Genomic DNA, 26,711 nt, shown 5'->3' on the forward strand with positions numbered 1-26,711 from the left:
AAAATAAGAAAAATAAATAAATAAACATAAAGTAAATAAAATGTATAAATATAATAGTAAATACTGCAGTACTACACAATTTGCATTGGTTGACTCTGAGGATGCAGAACCTCAGATACGGAGTAATCATGGAGACTGAGGGCGGACTATAAATTGTACAGGGATTTCCACAGCCTGGAGGGTCGGAACCCTAACTCCCAGGATATTTAAGGGTCAACTGTATTTTTATTAATACTCTAAATGCTTTATGAGAGAATAACTAAAAGTTCATTCCTCGTATGCAATATTTAACATTCCTTCTATCTTCTGATTTATTTGTCCTTGGAATATATGGGGTATCAGCTATATTGCAGAAGCAGAAATTTGCTCTATTTCAGACTGCAAGGGAGAGCGCAATGCAGAAAATATATTCCTGCACATTCTCTTCCAGTGCTTTAAAAGCCGCACATTTTAAACTCCAAATTTAGGAAGGCAGATTATGGCTGAAAGAAGGGGCAGCCCAAATGACATGTTTTAGCACATGTCAGTTTGGGGATATCAGGCAACTGCATGGTGTTGTGATACCAACACTATCCTCTTCGCTAGTCTATTAAAGGAAGGAGGAAAAATTTCAGCAGCCCTGAGTTTATTTAGTTACATAAAGTTTAGTGAACTTCAGTTCATGTTAAGGCCTGTTAACAGCAGGGAGAATCCAGATTTCTGCCACTGAGTATTGGGGAAGCCTGGTGACATTAATAAGATCCAGATCCCAGGCCAAACAACTGTGATCTTCCTTATCCACCGTCCTACAGGGTGAATATGGTAAAGCTTTACATCTAGCAGTGTCTTCCCCTCCTCTTCCATCTCTGATTTGCAACAGGGGCAGGAGAAAGGGAAAATAAGAGTAGAAGCCACCAGAAATTACTGTTTTAATTTAGCATTAGCAGGAATTTGTAAACCACCACCAAGTAGATAAAGCTAAGAGCTACTAACTACAAACATAACCAAACAATAACCTCTGTGACTGTTTAATGGAGGCCCTGATTAGAAACACAGAAGCTAGGAGCCTTAACTGGAAACCAGGGAGCAATAACGTATTCAGAGAGAAAGGCTAATAAGGACCTGCACACAAAATAAGCATTCTGGAAAGAAAAGAGAGAAAAAAAAAAGAGAGGCAATCAAGTATAGGAGTTAGCATTAATACAGCAATTTGAAAAACTGGCTGTAAAGTAATGACACTGAATTATTATCCTGAAGTTAGTGAATTAACACACCAGATTAAAGTCATAACACTTAGAAATACCTACTTTAATTTCACATGATTTTATACAGATATAAGTAGATTTCTGTTTTATTTCTTCTTTTTCAAAACATAGTTTGTTGTTTAGAAGTGCATGAGTCACTGAATAATCTTCCTCTGGGTATCAGATTTCAAGTTACACAGTCAGCTCATAATAACCTATTTTGCATATTTATTTGTTTCCAAAGGCATTGCTCACATATTCAAAGAGCAAATTAAAGTGCACATGGCAATACCTTAGAGAAACACCATGGGAATTACAGATATCATTTTCTTCTTCAGGACTTACAATTTTGTCTTTGAGACAAAAAGACACAAAATGGCCAAAATAGTTGGTTGAAGAGTCTCTTACATTACCTAGACACAACTGTTTCCTCACACTTAATTTTTTGATTTCCAAAGATTTCTTTGATTTGGAAAATAACTTAGAATCTCGCTTTTCCTGGTGATAATCAAAGTAAATGCTAAGGACATTATGCATTTCATTAAGCAAACACTTTATACTATAATGTCCAATAGGGTAGCCACTAGCCACATATCATTCAAATTTAAATTAATTAAAATAAAGAAATGAAAAATTCAGTTCCTCAGTTGAACTAGTCCTATTTGAAGTGCCCCAAAGCCACATGTGGCTAGTGGCTAACGTTTAGGGCCATGTAGACATGAAGCATTTCCATCACTGCAAAAACTTCCATTGGGCAATGCTGTATAGCAAGTCAAAACAGCTCAGAGAACTATATTTGTAGAAAAAAATAATTCCAATAAATAGAAAAGCACATTTCTTCTCTTTGTCATTATTTTCAAAGATTTTTTTTAAACAATAAGTATTCTTTAAAGAGAGTATTCCCCAGCTTAACATTGTATACTATGTTAATAACATTGTATACTATACTATCTGTGTAGCTTCTTCATTTTATATGCTTATGGTCCAAAGATTAAAATATAAAGTAATCAATTCATGTAAAATGACACATCCAGTACAGCTTTAAAGTAACATTTAAATTCAACAATGCAACAAAAGCTCAGACTCTTTAGCCAGACTATTCTAAAGTATAATGTTTTTATAATAATAAGATTAAATTACCTATGCTATGTATATAAAATAGAAGCAGCCACTTATTAATCACATGATTGATATTATGGAAAAATTGAATATGTACTAAAGTATTGTTTTGAGTATTTCAATTTTTTTAATATCAGTACTAAATTGAAGGCAGATGTCTCAAAAAACTAATTCTTACAATGTGTTCTTACATAGAAGAAGCCAAAGATAAACTAGTCAATTTGATCTCTAAGAATTAAGAGTTTTCAGTATGACTAACAAAAGTATTAGTAGTAATACATCTACGGAATCCTGGTTTCATGAATGATTTCAGTAAGTGCAACTTTTATTTGTCAAAGGCTAGTAGGTCTGATTTCTCTCTTAGGATAGCCTTATTAAAAGAAACTCTATGGAACTATATTCAATATCTTGTAATAATCTATAATGGAAAAGAATCTGTATATATATATATATATATCTGAATCACTTTACTGTATACCTGAAACTAACACAATATAGTATAAATTAACTATATTTCAATTTAAAAAAGAGAAAATCTGTACATAAGTTTATATGCATACATATATACCTATACATAAAATCAGAGATCTTGTAAACACTGTTAAAAAAACACTCTTTTTTTGAACATGTATGGTAGCATTTCAAGCAAAGCTTAACCTAAATGTATGAGGAGTTAATCTGATGCCTGTAATTTAGCACCTTTGTACTGCGATAGTGGAAAGGGACAGATCGCTTAGTGGTTTCAGATGTTACACTTTAATGAACCAGGATGGGTTTCCTTAGCATGACACCAGTTTATCTAGTTTATTAGCTTTGTAGTTTAAAAATTTATTATTCTTTTGTGCCTGCAAGCATTTTCATGACTTTTCTTCCCTTTGAAAAATGTTCCATTTGTTGTGCTATGTAGGAAATAGTCCATTAAATAACCACTTAATTGCTAGAATTAGCTCCTTCAATCATGATTCAATTTCTTTCAAATGTATTTCTTTAAGGAAATTAAAAGATCTAACCATGCAGGCCTATGTCAATATTCATTAGAAGCTCTTAGCAATTAATGAATAAGTGCTTAACAGCACTCAGCTGATGAGAAGAGGCGGCTGACTATTTCAATTGCCTTTCAATATAAAACCAGTTTAGCATTTCTTATATACTCTCATTTATTACATATCATTTCTCTTTCAAATAGCTCTTTTTTAAAGTAATCAGTTAATAAACTTATGTACTTTGAGCTACTCAAATAGTAAATTTTTAATAATATAAAACAAGCATTTCTTTTCTCTGGATACAAATGCATGGCCAGGCCACACAAATTATCTGCTAGTTATATAGCAGTCTTGCGAGAAGTCTCAGACTCACTGCCATGTTCATAACCCCAGTCTTATGTGTTTGTTATACTTGAATTGCTTTTTTTTTTTTTTAATTTACCATGTGTGGCCTGCCTGGATGAGAGCTAATTGGAATGGACATGGGAAATAAAGCAATCATCCTGCAAGGAGGCTGTGAGGTAGACTCTGACCGATGTGTACCTACTCTGGAGGTGACTAGCCAGACCAACTGGAACCTCTTTTTTCCCATGTATAAAAGACAGAGAGAAAAAGAGAGACATATCAGTTAGTTGGCAATAGAGTGAACAGAATGAATAAAGATGGAAAAGTGACCCAGTGCTTGTGCAATAGCTACCAGAATTGCCACTGAGTCATTAGACCTGCTCCTAAGCTATGAAACCTAATTTTTTTAACTAAATGGCACAGAAAGATGTTTGTGATACCTCATTGAGACAGTTGAGACATTTTTCTCCATCTTCCCTTGCTAACTTTCCAACAAACACTCCATTTACTGAGGCAAATTGAATTTATTCTTACAACCTGAAAAACATCAAACAACACATAGGTTATTAACCCAAGCCCATTGGATATAAATATTTTCATCAATTAAAATTGCTTTTTTGTAACTCTGTGGTGATGGATGTTAACTAGACTTCTTGTGGTAATCATTTCATAATATATATATACAGATATCGAATCATTGTTATATTGTACATCTAAAACTAATAGCATAATGTTCTATGTCAATTATATCTCAATTAAATTTTTTAATTGTTTCAGTTAACGGTGAAGAAAATTGAGTAGAAGCAAAGGTGTAGTATAAATTGTTGACTTCTTGAAAGTGTAATAATGGTACAACTTGGTTTATGAATTATCTTTCCCTTTTGGATTCAGACATAACTTGGTAAAGAGTAAACTGAAAGGTGGAGAGATTACAGTTGTCTCTAAATAAGTCCATTTCTCATTGTAATTATGTCTGTAGATTAACAATGCACACTGAGCCCATTACATATTTCATTTAATAAAAAGCAGCACCAAAATGTGCTCACCAAAACAGGAGTAAGATAAAAGAGAAGGGAATTTCCTTTTTTCACAACCTGTATAGTTGCTGGAAGAAAAAAATTATTACATTTTTAGGTTTTTCCTCGAACAACTTTGACAATTTTATCTAGTTGGTTGTTTTTCTATTTTCAATTCAGGTCATGGAGGAAATACCAGTAGTCATTGCAGATTAGCTCAAAATACACTCTTTATCACAATAGAAAAGGCATCAGTCCATGTGTCTCTATCTTCTATGTACAGTTGCCGATCTGACTCCCTGTCTGTCCTTGGAGAGCACAAAAATGGCTTCGAGCCCTCATTAGTACGTGGTTTTTTCCCCCCAATAAAAATAGTTGAACTCTTCACTTAGGCATACCTTAGAAAACAGTAATGACTTTAGACAAAATCATTCCTCACACTTTCATAATTAGTTTGAGGTCTAGGTGCAGAAAGGGACAAAAGTTTAGTGTTAAATATCGGAAGACTTCCGCAGTTTTATATGTAACATCAGAAAAAAAGGAACTCCTACACGAGGCCATTCTCATGGTTTTCATTATCACATACAGTTAATCAAAAACAGTGCAACCTCAGGCAAATATCACCCTGGGATGAAAGTACTAAAGAAGAATAAAATATTTTAGTCACTTGGATACTAATTAACCTTGAGAAAGCCCAAAGCAATACAAAATTAGACGTATTTATCTCTGAAATATTTTCCCCTAAATATCAATGAATGCAGAGCTGATAATACACGCATAATACATTATCAAAATTTTGATATATCAAAACCAAATTGGTAAGTACCTGTCCTCACTGTCCGTTGGTCACATGGGGAGTGTTAAATATATACCAGTATAATTTGATGCACAGAACATTTATTTTATCATGAGACAACATGCTGAAATGCTACAGGGCTATTGTTTAAAAACGTCTAGAGCTAAATCACTGAATACGGTATGCAATCCAGATTGCAAATTCTCAAGGCACAGGACTGGAAAAGAAAATTTTTTAAAGAGTTGTTTGGGTTTCTCAGTCTTGCAGCTTCCTAGCTTGCTTTTACCTTTCAGCACTAGCAAGGATTTTAATGCAAAGAAAGCAATTAGTAGAGCTGAGAAACAGGATTTGTTACAGGACTGCTGCTCTTTTAAAAACATCTTTAATCTTGCTAAAATGGCCAGGGCTATTTAAGTTCTTGAGTTGCCCCATTTAATAATGAATAGAGCATATTAGTTTTATTTATTTGTTGTTTGTTTATGGCTGCGTTGGGTCTTTGTTCCTACGGGCAGGCTTTCTCTAGTTGCAGCGAGCGGAGGTTACCCTTAGTTGCAGTGGTGGGCTTCTCATTGCGGTGGCTTCCCCTGTTGTGAAACAGGGGCTCTAGGCGTGCAGGCTTCAGTAGTTGTGGCACACAGGCTCAGTAGTTGTGGCTCAAGGGCTCTAGAGTGCAGGCTCAGTAGTGGCACACGCTCTACAGAATGTGGGATCTTCCTGGACCAGGGCTCGAACCCGTGTCCCCTGCATTGGCAGGCGGATTCTTAACAACTGCGTCAACAGGGAAGCCCTAAAGTAGTTTTATTTACCTAACTTTCTATTGCATGCAAGCTAATACACACATATTATTTACATATTCTATATATCTTTCCACTATCTAAATTTCACAGGATATGGAATAACCAGTGAACTAATTTGCAAAATGTGTTTATATGTCACGTGTAACTGATAAAACAACTGGTTAGAGTATAGACAAATATCAAAAAAGCAAATGCAATTTCCTTAATTAAAATGTTAGATGTGTAACCATGCTAAATCACATGTTAATCAAATAAACCCAGACCTTATTATTAAAGACAAGTACTTCCATTGCAGAGTTTTAAATAACTTAATTGTATGTGGAAAATGTGGCTTTCAAATATAAACACAAGACAATTTGTTTTAGTCTTTTTGGTCAGCCTTAGGAAGATAAAAGCCTTGCCTATATTGAGATTAGATATTAATTTGTGGCTCTTTGTCACAATATTCCATTAAGTGTGCTTGATTGTTCTTGCACAATAAACAACACTGTCTCCCTCCCAATGTTTTGGAAAGTTTTATTTATGTTAGTTCAAAATGCCTTTAGAAGTTGCCAAAATCTTCAGTATTTAATACAATATCACACATTCCACCTATTTGTTCTAAACGCCTTAAATGAAGTAGCCGTTTTCCAGTAGCTTCCAGCACCAATTGACTCTCCTTGAACCAGGGTTTATATTAACAAAATGTAAATGGGATAACAGTTAGTAGCGGTACAAAAACAACATTGGGGTAAGCTTCCTGACAGTGTTATGTCAGTGACATGAAAGATGCTGCATCGTTTTGGTTTGGAACTTATCTGTGTTTCAATCAGGCTCAGCAGATTTGACTAAGAAGCCCTTGTAGGCAGCTGTTATGGTTTTACTTGTTTGTTTGTTTGGCTTGCTTTTTTTTTTCTTTTTTGATCACCAAGGCACATACAAACATTAGCCTCAAGCCTAAAGCCCTAAAAGAAGCCATTCTTTCGCTGGTGAAATTCTAATCTCATCTTATTACGTTGTCAATGAGCTGCAGAGATTTGCCTTGTCTTGTTAACATGATAGCAGACAGATGAGAAGAAATAAAAAGTACTGGCCTGTGAAAGCCGAATCAAAGAGCCAGATTGAAGGGATTCTCGAGTTACTCAGGTGAGGCCCTCAGCCCGTAACTAGTCACCCAGCTAATGGTCAGAATGCCGTAGGTTCCGTTTGGATGATCCAAACATTCAGACATGGTATTCAAATGTCTGCATAAATGGCTGAGAATTTGCCTTTTCTTTGTAAGCTTACTATACAATAAACAAAAGACTGGTATTTGATACTAACTAAACATAGAGAAGGAACGGACGATAACCCTGGATGAATGTATTCAAGGCACAAATCTTTATGTGGCATAGGAAAAACTTCAGGGTCCTACATTTCTTTAGCACAGATTTTTCATTGTCCTTGGTTGTAAACCTATCACCATTTACCAAAAATCATACTCATATACAGAAATATCTAACAATATAAGTTACCTGAAAACATGGTAATTCTTTCATACAGGGAAATCTCAATAAAATAAGAGAAAGTTGCAGCTTTTATTACCAACTAAAGGATTTAGGAGAAAGGGTACTTGACAACACTCTTTTAAGAAATAATTTCAGTGTTGTTAAAATACTAGCAATACTAGCATTGTGTCTAAGAGCATTGAATTCTACAGACTAATAACTGCTTCCTGGACATTGAGGGTTTTTTTGTCAACTGCCAATCAAGTAAATGCACCTTAATTTTTAGATTGAATTATGAAACCCAAAATGTTTATTCTATTGCTCTTTTCCTCTTATTTTCTTTTATGTGTGACTTTGTGATTTCCTTCATTTGAAACACTTTTAACTTTAAAGGGAAATTTTACTCTGAAATTTTATCATAATATTTACTCATCAAATTTCAATATCATAATATTTACTCATTGAAATTTTATTTTGTATGCCTATTTACAAGTTTTAGAATAAGAAAGTCAGCTTTCTTAAACAAAACAAAGTCTTGACTAGTAGTGCCATCTAGCATCACAAAGAAAAGTTGGTCAACTACTTTGCAAAATGTTGGGAAATTTATCAATTTCTAAATTGTAAATTTACTAAATTTCCAATTTAGTGTATCAGCTAATACACTATCTCCTTGATCCATTTTCCAAGGGAAAATAAGCAGACATGATCAACTGATAGAAATGTGCACCTAACCTAGAGATAATATACCATATAATATGAATGACAGTGTTCTTCAGAAGATACAATAAAGAAGGCAACAGTGAGATATAATTTCTGGTCTGCTAGCTGTCACACCATCATTTTTTCCTCCAATTTAAGAAAACATATTGGAATTCAAATGAATAAAAATAATGTTGGTGTACTGAAATATTGACTATGTCCTAATTTATAAGATAAAAAGCAAGTTGTTCACAACCTTCAGTATCTTATTATGGGTAACAACTTGTGACACCTAAGAAATGATCAGGACCTGCTAGTGTTTTGGGTAATGATTTTAGAACTTTGGGATATATTATCATGGTAAGAAAGATGTCACAGATTCAGTCCAGGATAGAACTGAGGACAGTTATTCCAATCATCTCTCTTAAGATGCTTCTTACTGATGATAAGCTATATTAAGAAAGTACATGACTCATGGCAGATACATTTCTTTCACAATTCAGATGGACTCAGTTGTGAGATGTTATGAAACTTAAATGGTTATCTTAGAAAAGGGAAGAAACCATGGGACACAGGCCAGAATGTAGAGCTTGCTCCTATGGGAGTGGCATATGAGAAGAGGAGGCTAACTTGAGCTCCTTTCAGGCCAGTGCTCAGGAATACAACGTCTACTGAGAGTGGGACTCCAAGGCAAATGGACAGTTAGTCTGGAATAGGTAGCTTTTCAGATCTCAAATATTAGTTTGAGGTTTAGAACAAAAAAGGAACTGTAAACACCTACCATGAAACTAAAGTGGGGATCCAGCTGTATGCACTGAGCAATAGTATATCTGAAGACAACCTATACTCTAGCAAAACTAATCTAAGACTCTTATCTTCTAGGAGGCAGGATAGTGTAATGGTTGGGAGCATAATTCTGAAGGCTCAGTGCCTCACCACCTGTTAACTATGTGATGTTGAGCAAATTAGATCATTTATCTGAGATCCAATCTTCTCATCTGTAAAATGGACAATGGGCATAATGTCCAGGCCTAACCCAGGATGATAATGAAGACTGAATGAATGAAAAGCACTCAGCACAGTTCCTGTCACATAATAAACAAAATGTGTTGTTATTACTATTATTATTTTATTACTATTCCTTTCTTCTCTGGTTAGATTTATCTCAAGAACTGAATGGGGCTGGATCTTTAAGTACAGCATCTCAGCTCCATTTAAGCATGACTAGGGAAGTCAGTCACACACTACTGATATGTAAACAAATAGGTCCTGACCTAATGAAATTGAGTAAGTAGCACTGCTATAATAAATACAGGAGTATTTGTCACTGATGGATAAAGTGAGGCTATTCTAACACATCTTTCTATATAATATTCTTATCTATTAATAAATTAAAATGCAATCAATCTATTTAATCTCTCCTCCAAACTATAGATTCCAGTTTAACACAAGAAAACATTAGATACCATGAATAATGTTTATCACTAATTTTAATTTTTCCCCTAAAATACAGGTTTAGATGTCAGAAAAATGAAATGCACCTCAAGTGTGTAATCCAAGCCTAAGCTAATCTCAGGTAAGAACTACTACTGTTACTACAACTATTACTCTTCCTTCTTTTTATCTTTACTCAAAATATGAGTAATGGATAATTAGAAAGAATCTTGGTGAAGTTACATATAGAAAGAAGTTTTCAATTCTCAACTTCCAAGTAAAAATAAGCACTGAAGCATCATGAAAGGAAAAAGAATTCTGCCTTGGATGATAGTATAGAAGCTTAACTTCTTTTGCCTCTGTGGTTGCCTTTGTTTTCTCCTCCAGATGTTCAAGCATGTGATATATCAATAAAAACCCTTTATTTGCAAGCCAGATTAGTTCTGGTTTATTACACATATCCACAATTCTGATTTTCAGTGGCCAAAATAAGCAATTTTGGAGACTATGGGTGATTTTTTTCTGGGCTCCAGATTTAGACTGAATGAGTGACCAGTACAAGTTTTGGGGCCTTGAGAATGGGAGGAAGAGGCACAACCAGCAGATATTCCAGAATATGAGAAGAATCCTTGATCCCAGTTCTGCCTTTCTGTGATGGTAGTTACATGAATAGACCATAAACAGCAAGAGAATGCATTTTACCTTAATAACTGGCAGTTATTTGAAATATGAGATTTTTTTCTGGGCCCTTATAAAGGACAGGCCTGAGGGCAAGCACTTATAATTGGAAATAAGATCCTTAAAAGCTGATGTATTTAACTTTGTAAAGTTCTACTTGCCTACTACTCTTATTCTCCCTCTTCCTACTCCCCTGATGACAAGATATAAAGATGAGATACTCATTTCCAGATGAGTCCTCTGCTTGGATAAAATTTTGGAAAGTTTAGATACCTTTCATCTAACAACAAGAAAGCTCAAGGATGTAAGTCTGCCATGGTAACCTACATAATCAAATATGACTTGGTCAGTTTACCTAATTCTCAGTAAATTTTTAAGAAATTTGTCTAGGATTAAGGGTTAGCTGAATTTGAACTCAGTTGCCCATGACACTTTCTTCCCCAAGCTTTATAATCAGACTCCCAGTTAACATTTAATGGTAGATGAATTATTGGCCCCAATATTTCTGACCTCCCTAATTGACACACTTTGGCATGCAACTTTGCAGCTGCTCCCACTAAAGGCACAGTATTTTCATACTTCATGACTTTGAGCTCAGTCATATGACTTGCTTTGGCCAATGGAACGTGGGTAGAAGTGACAATTCTCTTTTACATGCTAAGCTTCTGGTGTCATCATGAGAACATACCTAAGCTAGGCAGCCAATCCAAAAAGGATGAGAAATACACAGAAGAGGCATGAACTTGCAATCAAGCCTCACTATAGCTTGCAATCAAGCCTCACTAACCCCAGACCAGATCAGCTCAACCTCAGCTGACTTACAAATACAGGAGTTAAAAAAATGGTTGCCATTTTATGTCATGGAGTTTTGGAGTTTGTTAAGTGGCACTAACTGATATACCTTTCTCACAGTTACCATTTTCTTAACTTTTAACCTCTTTTTTTATGTCTCCTTTAACTCTTCTCCACTTTTCTCACGTTTAAGATTCAACGTCAAAAAACAAAAAAAAAGATTCGTCATTATCTTACAGAGCTGAAACAATTCAAGCCAACAGTTCATTAAGGTTTCCTTTTTATTAGTTGCTTCAGAGAACCACTAACATTATAAAAAATATTGCTCAGATAAATTAGACAATGTTTAAAATTATGGTATAATCATCTGTATCAATATTGACTATATGTATAAATTATACACTTTTCTAGTTTGATATACTTGTCTTTTTATATCATGCTCTCATCAATGAACACTACATGTTCATAAATGATATTACTAAGTTAAGAGATCTACTACAGTTTTTTTGGTGGTGATGTGTTTGTTTGTTTGTTTGTTTGCCACACCATACAGCTTGTGGGATCTTAGTTCCCCAACCAGGAATCGAATCTGGGCCCTCCACAGTGAGAGTGTGGCAACTTAACCACTGGACTGCCAGAGATTCCCTATTACAGTTTTTTAATTAATTAACTCAATCTTGGAATTATTCAATTTGAGTAATACTACACATTTTGATGATTGTAAAAAAGGTAATTAACTATCTGATAAAGAATTCATCCAAACACTTAATTTTTAAGGAAAAATAAGAAACTTAAAGCAAATAAGAAACCAAAGCAATTCTTAAGGAAAACCAATGATTACTGGTAATTCAGTTCTTTTTGATACAAGCCTTAAGTGATATAGTTTCACTATCTCATAAATTTAAAAAAAATTGTAATCCTCATGAGTTTCCAAACTTCATTTATTCAATAAACTTTCACCATAAGCTTACTATTTGTGCTAGATACTTTGTATTCCATATTTTAAATTTACTGATACTTTGCATAGATATTCATCTTTTTATATTATTTATTATATCATTGAACTCTAAACATATTTCTTACAGGATATTTTAATGGATAATTAGCAAGAAAACAGAGATATTACTGCTTGGTTCCAGTTCACGTGTATGTTTTTCTGAACTACTATTTTAAATCTACTAAATATTTTGTGAGCCTGCAGTCTTGTTATTTTCTGATACATGTTCCACATTACCAATAGAACTGTATTTCTAAAAAAAAATTTTCTAAACAATATTATTTTTCAAGTCATTTTCAGGCTTAAAATTTTAAAGGACTTCCCCCATTGTCTATGGGATAAAGTTAAAAAGTTTGACTTTTTAATTTAAAAAAAAGTTTTATTTCATTCCACTTAACTTTCCAACTTCATGCTTTTTCACTTTTCCCTCAGTGAAGCATTCAAATGACAGTTGAAAAAGTTTCAAAATGGAATGAAGTAGGCTTGAGGACAGTAGCTGAGTATCTTGTGATATTACATAATTAATGAAATGACCTACATCAGGTGAGAGGGAAATTTCTAGTTATATTCAGTAAGATTTCACTGCCAACTCTATTGCAAGTTACTTGAAAACTGATGTTGTTACAAAACAGGAGAATCTTAGTGACCATAATGAGTAATTAAAAGACAAATGTCAACTTAAAAAAAAGGATATAATCTAATCTATATCAAACACCTATCAAGTATCAGCCTACCTATAGCTAGATTTTGAGGTAAAGTGTAGAATAAGTTATGACCCAGTGCTCAAGGAGCTTGAAGTCTTGAGAGCAAACAATTAGACAAAATGTGATATAATTTCTTAATAATCAAATGTATTCTTGGCTTACATTAAGGAATATATTAAAAATTTGAGAGGGTTATTTCATATGCCTCACACAAAGAATAATACAGATAAAGCAAAGTCAAATCAGAGAAGTACAATCAAGATTATAAGAATTAAAATTATACCATATGAAGAATTGGGCATGTCTAGTTTACAGAAGTGAAACTGGATGAGATTCTAAGAATTAATAATAATGATAATAATTTAATGAAATAAAATAATTGACGCTGGGGCTTCCCTGGTGGTGCAGTGGTTAAGAATCCACCTGCCAACACAGGGTCATGGGTTCAAGTCCTGGTCCAGGAAGATCCCACATGCCATGGAGCAACTAAGCCCATGTGTCACAACTACTGAGCCTGCGCTCTAGAGCCCGTGAACCACAACTACTGAAGCCCATGTGCCACAACTACTGAAGCCCACGCACCTGGAGCCAGTGCTTGGCAACAAGAGAAACCACAGCAATGAGAAACCCGTGCACCACAATAAAGAGTAGCCCCCACTTGCCGCAACTAGAGAAAGCCCTCGTGCAGCAACGAAGACCCAACACAGCCAAAAATAAATTAACTAATTTTTAAAAAAAATTGACTCTAACTGAACATTACCTATATACTAGGCATTCCTAGGCATTGTACTGTGTCAAAATTATGTAATTATACTTTAGAGATTTGTTCTATTTTTATTTCTATTTTATAGATGAAGAAACGAGGTTTAGCATATCTAGTAATTTGCCCAAGGTCACAAAGTTATGGATTGAAACTTTAAATCCAGGTCTGCTTACTCTAGGGCTTGAGTTACTAACCATGATACTGCCTGTGGATACTGATATGGATCAAGTGATATCAAAGGAAAATGTATGAAAGTATTTTGAAATGTATAAGGTACTTTAAACATGATTATTATTTTTATTATTATTGTACTCATTAGGGCCAAGCAAGGATGAATGTGTAGAAGCCATAACTAATATTTTATGGAAAAATTTTTTAAAAGTTAGAAGTCTTCAATGCAAATGTGAGTTTCTGAACTTGTACCAGTGAAGGTATTCAAACATAGCATAGATGACCATTTGACTGGACTACTGCTGAAGATATGTAGGCATCAGGTGGGTGTCTACAAATTTTGAAAACATTTTACTTTTCATCAATCATCGTTGTTTGAAAACTCAATTTAAATGTATTTGTATAGTATATGTTTTCTATTCTGTAAATAGATTTTTGTTTGGAGAAAGTCATTTTAGTTATCTTTATCTTTTTTTTTTTTTTTTTTGCAGTAGGCGGGCCTCTCACTCTTGTGGTCTCTCCCGTTGCGGAGCACAGGCTCCGGACGCGCAGGCTCAGAGGCCATGGCTCACGGGCCTAGCCGCTCCGCGGCATGTGGGATCTTCCCGGACCGGGGCACGAACCCGTGTCCCCTGCATTGGCAGGTGGACTCGCAACCACTGCACCACCAGGGAAGCCCCTATCTTTATCTTTTTTAGAAGCAAAGAAGTTACGTAAAAATCATTTCAGGGAAAAGAGCTCTAAGGAAGTTTTCTGGTTCTCCTTTCCCATTGTTGGATGCTCTTACAGATGTAGTCTTAACACCAAAAATATTTTTTACCATACATCTCAGAATAAAATTATGCATATTTTATTTACAACCTTCATTATATTTTTTCAAAAGATTGATTTTGAGCTCCATAATAAAGATGGCATCAATTTATATTCTCTGATGAGTTCTATTTTATTTTTTTGGAATGTTTGCTAGTTGTGTTTCACAGTACTAGACAGTTTAGCATCTAATTCAACTTTTAAGCTACATATATTACTTTGGTCCTAAATAGTGAAAAACAGTCCATTGAGGGTATATTATTTTGAACATTTTTGTTTTATCTTTCTTATTTCCCATATTTTTGGCCCACTGTAGAGAAACATTAGTCCACTAATGATAGATACAGATGGTGTCCATCTGGCATCCATCTCTAACTCTAAAAATGGAGGCATAAGGATACTCTGAAACACTAGACTTTCAAAATCAGATGTGAGCTAACAGCTCAAAGAAAAAGTTATTTGATCCATTCTGATTTTTTTTTCCATAGTCCTCATCTTATATTACAACAAGATTAGAATAAATTTTTTTCTAAAAATAAGAGTTGTATCTTTAAGGTCACCACTTCGTCCTGTTCCAAGCCAGTTAACAAATATCAAAATCATTGATATCAACCAATCTTCCGGTTGGGGCTTATCTCAAAAATTTCTCAGTAATCACCAACATTTGAGACATCTTCCAAAGTTTTGTTCTTAGTGTATCAGTTCTTTGAATAAGAAAAATTCAAGTATCTCAGACAAGAATGAAACTAAATAAAATAGGATAATCACTGCTTCACAAAATCTCATCCTGCATTGGGTCCTAAAGGAGAAAAATGATCATGTTTCTCATCAGGGTCACCAGTAATCATAACTATCATTTAAATTCTATTTGGTTTATTTTCCCAAGATAGGATATACCATGACAATGCCCTTCAGGGATACTGTGAAGATATAAAAAAAGCTTCAAAAGAATTTTAGGTGTTCCCAGAGGAAGTGTTAACATAAATACAAAGATATGCCATGCATTTAATAAGAAAAACAGGCCTACACATTTCAGAAAGAAAATAAAAAACAGGAACAAATTCTTGAAAAAAACATTTTTGTGTAAACAATATGTAAGAAACAGAATATCAATAGCAATAATAACTTTAGTAAGCTTAATAGGGATGTTTTGAATAAATATCTAAAGGAAAAAAATAAATTATGCTGTTGCCAATGTAAAGTTTTTTTAATTGTCAGATTTTTATATATATTTTCTCATGTATATGTGCTGGCTTCTATTAACAATTTTGCTACATTTAGAGATTTTATTGTATGTATGCATGTGTGCACTTTAGTTCTTCAACTTCAAAGAAGCTAAAAGTTATCTTTTTAACTAATATTCCCATATCTCAACAATATATAAAGGCATAATGTTTTCTAGGCCTGTATCATGTGTTTGTCACTGTGTATGACAGAAACAAATAAGCTAAGTCCAAACCATTTGCTAATGAATGAAAAGAAAGAAAGCAGAAACCCTGGATATTGTTCTCACCTTGGTCTAAAAGTCAATTTGGGGAGACATTGATTGGGTCCATCACATACCCTTTATAGATGAAGAAACTAAGATCCGAAGAGGTCATGTGACTTGCTCAATGCCACAGAAAAGGCATGCAGAACACTCTTTCACTCATGAACTTTGTATAACAGAAAAAAATGGAAATCTTGCAATATTCTGCTGAAAGAATTTTTAAAAACATGCACACAAATATTTCTTCATTAGCTTGTATCCCTTTCATCTCTGTTGTGCTTAGGATAGTAACTGCCATGCATCACGGAGTTAGTAAATATTTACTGAAAACATAAAGAAAAATTTAAAAATAAGTACAGAAGCATTGGGTCCTTTAGTGAACACTTACCAATGAATCTTGAAAACCTCACTGCATGGTTGTTGTTAATATTGAAGAACTTGAATTACCAGGAAAAGATCTAGTTTTAGTCAGTATTTTTTTTTAAATTGGAGTATAATTGCTTTACAATGTTGTGTTAGTTTCTGCTGTACAATGAAGTGAATCAGCTATATGTATACATATATCCCCTCCCTCTTGAACCTCCTTCCTACCCCCCACCCCATCCCACCCATCCAGGTCATCACAGAGCACTGAGCTGAGCTCGCTGTGCTATACAGCAGGTCCCCACTAGCTATCCATTTTACACATAGTAGTGTATTTATGTCAAACCTAATCTCCCAATTCATCCCACCCTCCTCCCCCCCACCATGCCCACACGTCCATTCTCTACATCTGCATCTCTATTCCTGCTCTGCAAATTGATTCATCTGTACTATTTTTCTAGATTCCACATATATGCATTAATATACAATATTTGTTTTTCTCTTTCTGACTTACTTCACTCTGTATGACAGACTCTAGGTCCATCCACATCTCTACAAATGACCCAATTTTGTGCTTTTTTATGGCTGAGTAATATTCCATTGTATATATGTGCCACATCTTCTTTATCCATTCATCGGTCAATGGACATTTCGGTTGTTTCCATGTCCTGACTATTGTACATAGTGCTGCAATGAACATTGGGGTATATGTGTCTTTTTGAATTATACTTTTCTCAGGGTATATGCCCAATAGTGGGATTGCTGGGTCATATGGTAATTCTATTTTTAGTCTTTTAAGGAACCTCCATACTGTTTTCCATAGTGGCTGTATCAATTTACATTCCCACCAACAATGCAAGAGAGTTCCCATTTCTCCACACCCTCTCCAGCATTTATTCTTTGTAGATATTGTGATGATGGCCATTCTGACTGGTGTGAAGTGATACCTCATTATAGTTTTGACTTGCATTTCTCTAATAATTAGTGATGTTGAGCATCTTTTCATGTGCCTCTTGTCCATCTGTATGTCTTCTTTGGAGAAATGTCTATTTAGGTCTTCCACCCATTTTTTGATTGGGTTGTTTGTTTTTTTAATATTGGACTGCACGAGCTGCTTCTATATTTTGGATATTAATCCTTTGCCAGTTGGTTTGTTTGCAAATATTTTCTCCCATAATAAGGGATTTCTTTTCACCTTGTTTATGGTTTCCTTTGCTATGCAAAAGCTTTTAAGTTTCATTAGATCCTATTTGCTTATTTTTGTTTTTATTTCCATTTCTCTAGGAGGTGGTTCAAAAAGGATCTTGCTGTGATTTATGTCATACAGTGTTCTGCCTGTGTTTTCCTCTAAGAGTTTGATGGTGTCTGGCCTTACATTTATGTCTTTAATCCATTTTGAGTTTATTTTTGTGTATGGTATTAGGGAGTGTTCTAATTTCATTCTTTTACAGACAGCTGTCCAGTTTTCCCAGCACCACTTATTGAAGAGGCTGTCTTTTCTCCATTGTATACTCTTGCCTCCTTTGTCATAGATTAGATGACCATAGGGGCATGGGTTTATCTCTGGGTTTTCAATCCTGTACCATTAATCTATATTTCTGTTTTTGTGCCAGTACTATACTGTCTTGATTACTCTAGCTTTGTAGTATAGTCTGAAGTTGGGGAGCCTGATTCCTCTAGCTCCATTTTTCTTTCTCAAATTGCTTTGGCTATTCAGGGTCTTTTGTGTTTCTGTACAAATTTTTTGTTCTAATTCTGTGAAAAATGCCATTGGTAATTTGATAGGGATTGCATTGAATCTGTAGATTGCTTTGGGTAGTAGAGTCACTTTCACAATATTGATTCTTCAAGTCCAAGAACATGGTATATCTCTCCATCCATTTGTGTAATCTTTGATTTCTTTCATCAGGGTCTTATAGTTTTCTGAGTACAGGTCCTTTGCTTCATTATGTAGGTTTATTCCTAGGTATTTTATTCTTTTTGTTGCAATGGTAAATGGGATTATTTCCTCAATTTCTCTTTCTGATCTTTCGTTGTTAGTGTATAGGAATGCAAGAGATTTCTGTGCATTAATTTTGTATCCTACAACTTTTACTAAATTCATTGATTTGCTCTAGTAGTTTTCTGGTGACATCTTTAGGATTTTCTATGTATAGTATCATGTCATCTGCAAACAGTGACAGTGTTCCTTCTTCTTTGTCAATTTGGATTTCTTTTATTTCTTTTTCTTCTCTGCTTGTCATGGCTAGGACTTCCAAAACTATGTTTGAATGATACTGGTGAGAGTGGACATCCTTGTCTTGTTCCTGATCTTAGAGGAAATGGTTTCAATTTTTCACCATTGAGAATAATGTTTGCTGTGGTCTGTCATATATGGCCTTTATTATGTTGAGATAGGTTCCCTCCATGCCCACTTTCTGGAGAGTTTTTATTATAAATGGCTGTTGCATTTTGAGATGCATCTATTGAGATGATATATGGTTTTTATTCTTTAATTTGTGAATATGGTGTATAACACTGATTGATTTGCATATATTGAAGAATCCTTACCTCCCTGGGATAAATCCCATTTGATCATGATGTATGATCCTTTTAATGTGTTGCTCAATTCTGTTTGCTAGTATTTTGTTGAGGATTTTTGCGTCTATGCTCATCAGTGATATTGGTCTGTAGTTTTCTTTTTTTGCATTATCTTTGTCTGGTTTTGGTATCAGGGTGATGGTGGCCTCGTAGAATGAGTTTGGGAGTATTCCTCCCTCTGCAATTTTTCAGAAGAATAGGTGTTAGCTCTTTTCTAAATGTTTGATAGAATTCGCTTGTGAAGCCACCTGGTCCTGGACTTTTGTTTGTTGGAAGATTTTTAATTACAGTTTCAATTTCATTACTTCTGATTGGTCTGTTTATATTTTCTAATTCTTCCTGGTTCAGTCTTGGAAAGTTGTACCTTTCTAAGAATTTGTCCATTTCTTCCAGGTTGTCCATTTTATTGGCATATAGCTGCTTGTAGTAGTCTCTTATGATCCTTTGTATTTGTGTGGTGTCAGTTGTAATTTCTCCTTTTTCATTTCTAATTGTATTGATTTGAGTCCTCTCCCTTTTCTTCTTGATGAATCTGGCTAAAGTTTTGTCAATTTTGTTTATCTTCTCAAAGGGCCAACTTTTAGTTTTATTGATCTTTGCTATTGCTTTCTTTGTTTCTATTTCATTTATTTCTGCTCCTTCTACTAAATTTGGGTTTTTTTTGTTGTTGTTGCTATTCTTCTCCCTCTAGTTGCTTTAGGTGTAATGTTAGATTGTTTATTTGAGATTTTTCTTGTTTCTTGAGGTGCAATTGAATTGCTCTAAACTTCCCTCTTAGAACTGCTTTTGCTGGTCCCATAGGTTTTGGGTCATTGTGTTTTTGTTGTCATTTGTTTCTATGTATTTTTTAATTTCTTCTTTGATTTCTTCAGTGACCTCTTGCTTATTTAGTAGCATATTGTTTAGCCTCCATGTGTTTGTGTGTTTTCCAGTTTTTTCCTGTATTTGATTTCTAATCTCATAGTGTTGTGGTCAGAAAAGATGCCTTGATACAATTTCAATTTTCTTAAATTTTCCGAGGCTTGATTTGTAACCTGAGATGCAGTTTTATTTTTTTTTAAATAGAGATTTTATAGTATATTTTGGAAAGATTTTCACTTGAAAATGCTTAAAAACTTTATTTACTTAAATGTGTAAGAAAGTTATCTTGGAAGCCTGTTACATTGTACATCTTCTGCAAAGAAGCCAGAACAATGAAAAATTATGATAAATGTGTTAAATAATATAAACAATAATTTAAGGAATTATTATGATAATGCAAACACTGAAAGTTTCTATTGACAACTGGCATTCTACATAAAACAACGGGGCTGGAAAATATTGTTTTGCTAATTCATTTTGTTTTTTTCATTTGTTTGTTTTTGTTCCAATATACTACTGCACTTTATTTTTATTCAGTGACAGGAATGTCTACCTAGATAAGCATCATTTATTTTAAAAGAAAGGAAGAAAGAAAGAGAGAAGAAAAACTAAAAGCATGAAAGTAAAAAGGGTTTTTTTAAAAAAAAATATATGACCATAAGCACAAAATAAGCTAAAAAAAAAAAAAAAAGCAAGCTTTGTGCTGATGATTCCAGAAGTGTTTGAAAGCATGGGTCCTGGAGGGAGGCTGCCTAGTTCTATGTCCTGAAACTGGCTTCCTGGTTGCATGATGTTGACAAATGACAAGACCTCTCCATACTTGACTTTCCTTTTCCCTAAAATGGGTAATAACATACCCAACTGTTAAGACAGATGTGAGGTTTAAATAAAGTGATTAAAATACTTTGAAGATTAAATGTGTTTAAACAGAGCTTTAACAATGCCTAATAAATAATAAGCAGTGCATGTTGTCAGTATTACTATTATATAAATTTTTAGTCTCAAAGGAAGCATTACTACTATCACCATTTTGAGATAAAAGATAAAAAAAAAAGTGTCACAAAGCAAAGATAGTGATTTTGCATCTTGTCCTCCTAACCCTAATATAATTCAGCCTGCCAGACCCTGGAGAGAACAGAGGAGTTAACCCAGAGCTTGATAAAAGCAAAATGCATACTTTATCCCTGATAAGTATTTGACAGATGTGATTGTGGATCTGACCAAATCCCTCTATATTTGGTACAATTTCTTTACTCCAATTATTATAGGATGACAGTGACATAACTTGAGTATAGATGTGTCAAAAATAAAGCTGATGGTCTCCAAGTAGGATGAACCTCCTCTTGAGAAAAACCTTTATATGTAGACTGGACCACTATCTGCCAGGAATGCCTTAAGGAAGAGATATGTTGGGATGTTCTGAAAGATCCCTGGCAATTCTAAAATGTTCCAAAAATCCATTCAACTTGGGTTACATATAATCTCTGATTGAAAAAAAAAAAAAAGCAAATTAAATTAACACCATAAACAATATCGCAAAAGATTCCCCAGCTTTTAAAAGAGCCAACTCTTTTTAAAACTACAAACACATTAACTGTAAGAAAATATACAGGGAATTCCCTGGCAGTCCAGTTTTTAGGACTCTGCACTTTCACTGTTGAGGGCCTGGGTTCAATCCCTGGTCTGGGAACTAAGATCCTACAAGCTGTGCGGCCAAAAAATATATATGTATACACAACTGCTTACAAGTTCATCTTATCTATTCCCTAAAGCATTTCTAATCTATGGTTGTGAAGAGTTAGCTAATAGGTCCTACACTGAGAACATAAAAATAAAATAAACAAGAACTAACTGTAGAGCTTTATGAAGACTTCTCAGACATTTTACAAATCCAGATGCCTTCTCCCTAAATTGAACTGAGTAAGATATTGCTGAAGAATCAAATCATTTTGATGGTGCATCTACTCAACAGACAGTTGTCTCTCTTCAGAAAATCACTTAATGATGTTTGGACTATTTCCACCTGTCAGCCCTGCCCCATGTGAGAGCTAACTATTTCTCCTTGTCAGAGCTGGAAAATGCCAATATTTAAGGTCTATCATCCTGAAGTGGCTAAGTCCACACTGAGAGAGTTTTACCATCTGCTGGCTCTCTTCCTTCCCTGATCACTGTGCTTAGGAAAAGAAAACATGTGTACATGTGTATGTTTTCCAAAGCAAATGAGAATGAACTTTCAAATTAAATGCCCTTCAGAAACAAATTTACCCACTTGAGCTTTGCTCACTGGCTGAGGCAACTGAAAACCAAAACAGGATGTTTTTCTGAAAGGAGTGGCTGGCTTACCTTACTTTCTCATTATAAAGAGCAACCACCCACATGCGTGTTACTGTTTTGCTCCAGAGGAAGGAGGGGATTGGGGGATATATGTATACATATAGCTGATTCACTTTGTTATACAGCAGAAACTAACACACCAATGTAAAGCAATTCTACGCCAATAAAGATGTAAAAAAAAAAAAAAAAAAATCAATGTAGGTCACTTAAATCTCAAAAATTAAAAATCCTTCAAAAACCCTAACGTTTTTCAGGGATCTCTGACAACTGTTTGGTCCAATTTCTAATGTTTTTTCATGTCCTTCACAAGTGACTCCACCCCCAAAATTGGTTGTATTCTTTTGTCATCTTCTTAAGAATGAAGCTAGTGTTTCCCTTTAGTTCCAACAGTCATTCCAGAAATCTCTAACAAAAAATATCTACTGTACAGTCTTCTTTGAGGTGGATGCTTTTATCTTCACTTTGTACAGTAAAAAAAGGTAGCAAGCGTTGTTGGTTAGCTCCAAAACAAAGAAATTCAGGGAACCACATTTTCCTGGCATTTCTGAAAAAAATGCTGAAAAACCCAGAAGAAAAAGGCCTTAAGATTTAGAATCTAGTTATAAGGCAGGATTCAGGATATACTCTGAGGTAGAAAACTAGATGAATGTCCCATTCTTTCTAATTTTTATTTATAAGAATATTTTTATTATTATAAAAATATTCCAGCTATTGTAAGACTTAGGAGAGGGCCTTCAGGCTATGGCATGAAGAGAGTGGCAAACAAACCTGCTAGAGCTTTGGCTAAGAAGAGCAGAAGTCTGAATCCTTCTTGCCTGAGACACTGCCATCACCCCTCCCCCTCCCTCACCTCCCACCCCACTCCCACCCTCCCCATGCCCCGCTCCTGATCCAGCTCAGCTCAGTCTGCAAAACTGGTAGTTTTACCAGAGAGAGTCTGTCCACGGACACCAGCAGAAGGATTCAGGAGGGGATAGGCAAGGGATTGGGGTGGGAGTGTGAGTGGGGGGCAAGAGGGTGAATCCCACAGAAAACAAAAAGGGAAAAGGTGTAGCTTTGCCAGTCTAAAGTTGAAATCTAGTTAGGGATCAATACTGGATCAGCCAAAAGTTTAATCAGAGATCAGTTCGTGTATGTGAGAGAGCCATAGATGTACTAGATAAGACCTGGCTGACCAGAAAACTATGTACGTATGCAGAGAAAGCCAGAGTAGCCCTGCAGAAAGAAAAAGCCAAAGCAGACTTCAGAACTTGCTGAACATTGAATGTGCTCTTCAACCACACACAGTTATATTAGTAGAGGGGAGAAGACTTATGGAATTGAAGCATTTGAACAGAAGCTTGACCCAAAACACTAGGCTATGCAGACACAAGGGTGAGCCTTAGGAAGCCAAGCTAAAAAGAAAAATAAGAATAAAAAACTGACCAGACACATCAACAGTCATATACCAGAGGGGACACAAATTCTGCAACAACAAAAATTCAGAGACAAAGGTCAGGATCAATAGTTACTATATTATTTTAAATGTTCAGTTTTCAACAAAAATATTTTTAAAAAACATATAAGGTAATGGGAAAGTGTGACTCAGAAATAAAAGCAGTCAACAGACATTGACTTAGCAGGCCCAGATGTTGAATTTAGCAGATAAAGACTTCAACACAATTATTATAAATATGTTCAAATAATTAAAAGAAACTATGTTCAGAGAATGAAAGGAAAAAGTGATAACAATTATTCAACAGATAGGGTATCTCAGTAGATAAATAAAGGCTTTTAAAATGGAATTGCAGCATCCATTATTATTATTTTAAAACTTAAAATGCCATTGATAGTCTATTTATTTTATTTTCTTGCTTATCATACTTTTGTGAACGTAAAATAGTATTTACAAAAGGTCCCCTGAAACCTATTAACCTATTTTCCAAATAATTGGCTTGAATCAAACACAATTTTTTTTTTGCCATGAAGACTTACAGGAACATATAATCCTTGTGGTTGAGGTGGGAAGGCAAGATTCCAAAATTTCATTTGAAAATTTAATCTCTTTTCCAAAGAAGCAATTTCAGGTTAACAAAAACTCTCAACTCATGATGTCACTAATATTGTATTAATAGTACATGCTATCAAAGACAGAAATGCATTCTGAAAACCACCCCAGTACACTAAGGAGACATCATCTACTACAGTCCCTTACTTTCTCATTATAAAATAAAACGTAAGTAGGTACCCACTCCTTCACTTTATAAATGATGCCAAGGTCCAGAAAGTTAAAAAAAAAAAAGTGTTCAAGTTCACAAAAAGAATAGAAAAATCAAAACTAGAAGTTAGATTTCCTGATTTCTAATCTAGTGCTTCTAAGGTTATTCTTGAAGTTCAGGATTTAAAATCTTTGGGATGCAGTAAACATATTTAAGTGATTTAAGAATAGCTTTAGATTACCAAGAACCCAGTTAGATTATGATTAATATTATGATAAGCGTACAGGTCTCAATGTTTATTCGCTAATGTTTATTAAGCCAGGCATTATTCTGTAACATTTTATGTGTATTATCACACTTAATATTTTCATGAGGTACTTATCTCATTTACAAATGAGAAAACTAAAGCTCAGAGGTTTTAAATAATTTATACGATGGTAGAAGTAGAAGAACTGAGTTTACAATAATAATCACAACTAATTATTTTGGGCATTTACTATGTGTTGGGCATTCTTCTAAGCACTTTATACACAGGAACACATTTAATTCCCATAATAAACCTGTAAGGTAGTTACTCGCAGTTTCCTCATTTTACAGATGAGAAAATGAATACACAGAGAGCTTGAGTAATTTTCCCAAGGTTATACAGGTAATAAGGAGTGATAGCAGGATTTGAACCCATGCAGAATTTCAACCTAGCCAATATGGACTTGTGCTACATAGCCTCGCTCTTACCTACTATCCTCATATTACTATTTGAAAGCCAGATTTTTAAATCACTACATTGAAAGGCCTATCATACCTCGGTATTTTTCTAGTAGTTGTTGGCTCTCTCATGGACCCTAAAAAGCAGTCTATGAATTAAATAGTTTAGGATAAAATTAACATGTTTTAACATTGGTTGCAATGATAAAAGATATTCTTGCTCTGAATTCCTCTAGCATCAGTGTCTATCGTAATCAGTGTCTTTTAAAACAGTTATTACTGACTTGTTTACATAGACAAGTCTGGGATTCATTTCCATCTCTAATATGTCATGGTGCTATGCTTAACATATATTTTTTTAGATAATTATTGAAGCATTAATTTTGAGTAGTTATATTAAAACAGAGAAAAAAATACTTTCATGGCTGATTTGATTATTTACAAATAGACATTAAGCACAAAAAAATGCAATTGTATTGTAAGGAATAACTCTATGTTTTCTATGGAGATAATAGTAAGATTGAAGTGTATTTGAATAAGATTTTTAAAGTTAAAATATGAAAGGAAACACGAGTCAGGGCAATATGAGTAATTTTGCTTATTATATTTCAGGCTACATTAACTAACACCCTTACCTCCAAAATTATTTTGGAGAATTAATTAAAAAACAACTGATATATAAAAGATGAATGACTTTGGGGCAATTAATTTAATTCTGAGGCAAGAGAATAGTTTTCAAATAGACTTAAGATACTATTTCTTACTAGTTTTGTGGATCTCAATCACTTACAACGTATGTCAAACGGTCTTTTAAAGTATGCCATTCTTTTCTATTATAACTTTTCCATTCTAGTCTGTCAATATTTGTCCTAAGAGTCCACATGTTTCCTACTCTACAGTTTTTCAATCCAAGGATTCTTCTCTTTTAATTTTTTATTTATATTTTTATTCCTTTGTGTTTCTTTCCTTTGAAATTGCATCTTTCCCCCCTTCAATCTCCCTCCTTACCCAAAATACTGCATCCTTCTTTATAAGATTTTTATCACCCCTTAGTTATTTAAAGTTTTCAGATAGCAACTAACATTGTCTACTGCGTTAATTTAAAAAAATGTTTGCACGTACATTATCTCATTCATTCTCATAACAACAATGTAAGGTATGTATTATTATTCCCAGTTAATAATAAGGGAAAAGATACTCTTTAAAGTTAATTGAACTGCCCAGAATCTTTATGCTGAAGGTAACAGAAGTAGATTTTTAACCCAGATATATTAACTCCAAGCCACATTCTTTACTACACCAAGATGGCAGAGAAGAGGAGCTGATTATTTACTTGATTAAATATTAATCTACATGTTTAATGACAATCTGCTATATGCTCTGGACTT

Source organism: Aethalodelphis obliquidens, unplaced genomic scaffold (assembly GCF_003676395.1).
Source record: "Aethalodelphis obliquidens isolate GAN/ISIS:26980383/991018 unplaced genomic scaffold, ASM367639v1 scaffold4, whole genome shotgun sequence".
In the NCBI taxonomy this organism is placed as follows: domain Eukaryota; kingdom Metazoa; phylum Chordata; class Mammalia; order Artiodactyla; family Delphinidae; genus Aethalodelphis; species Aethalodelphis obliquidens.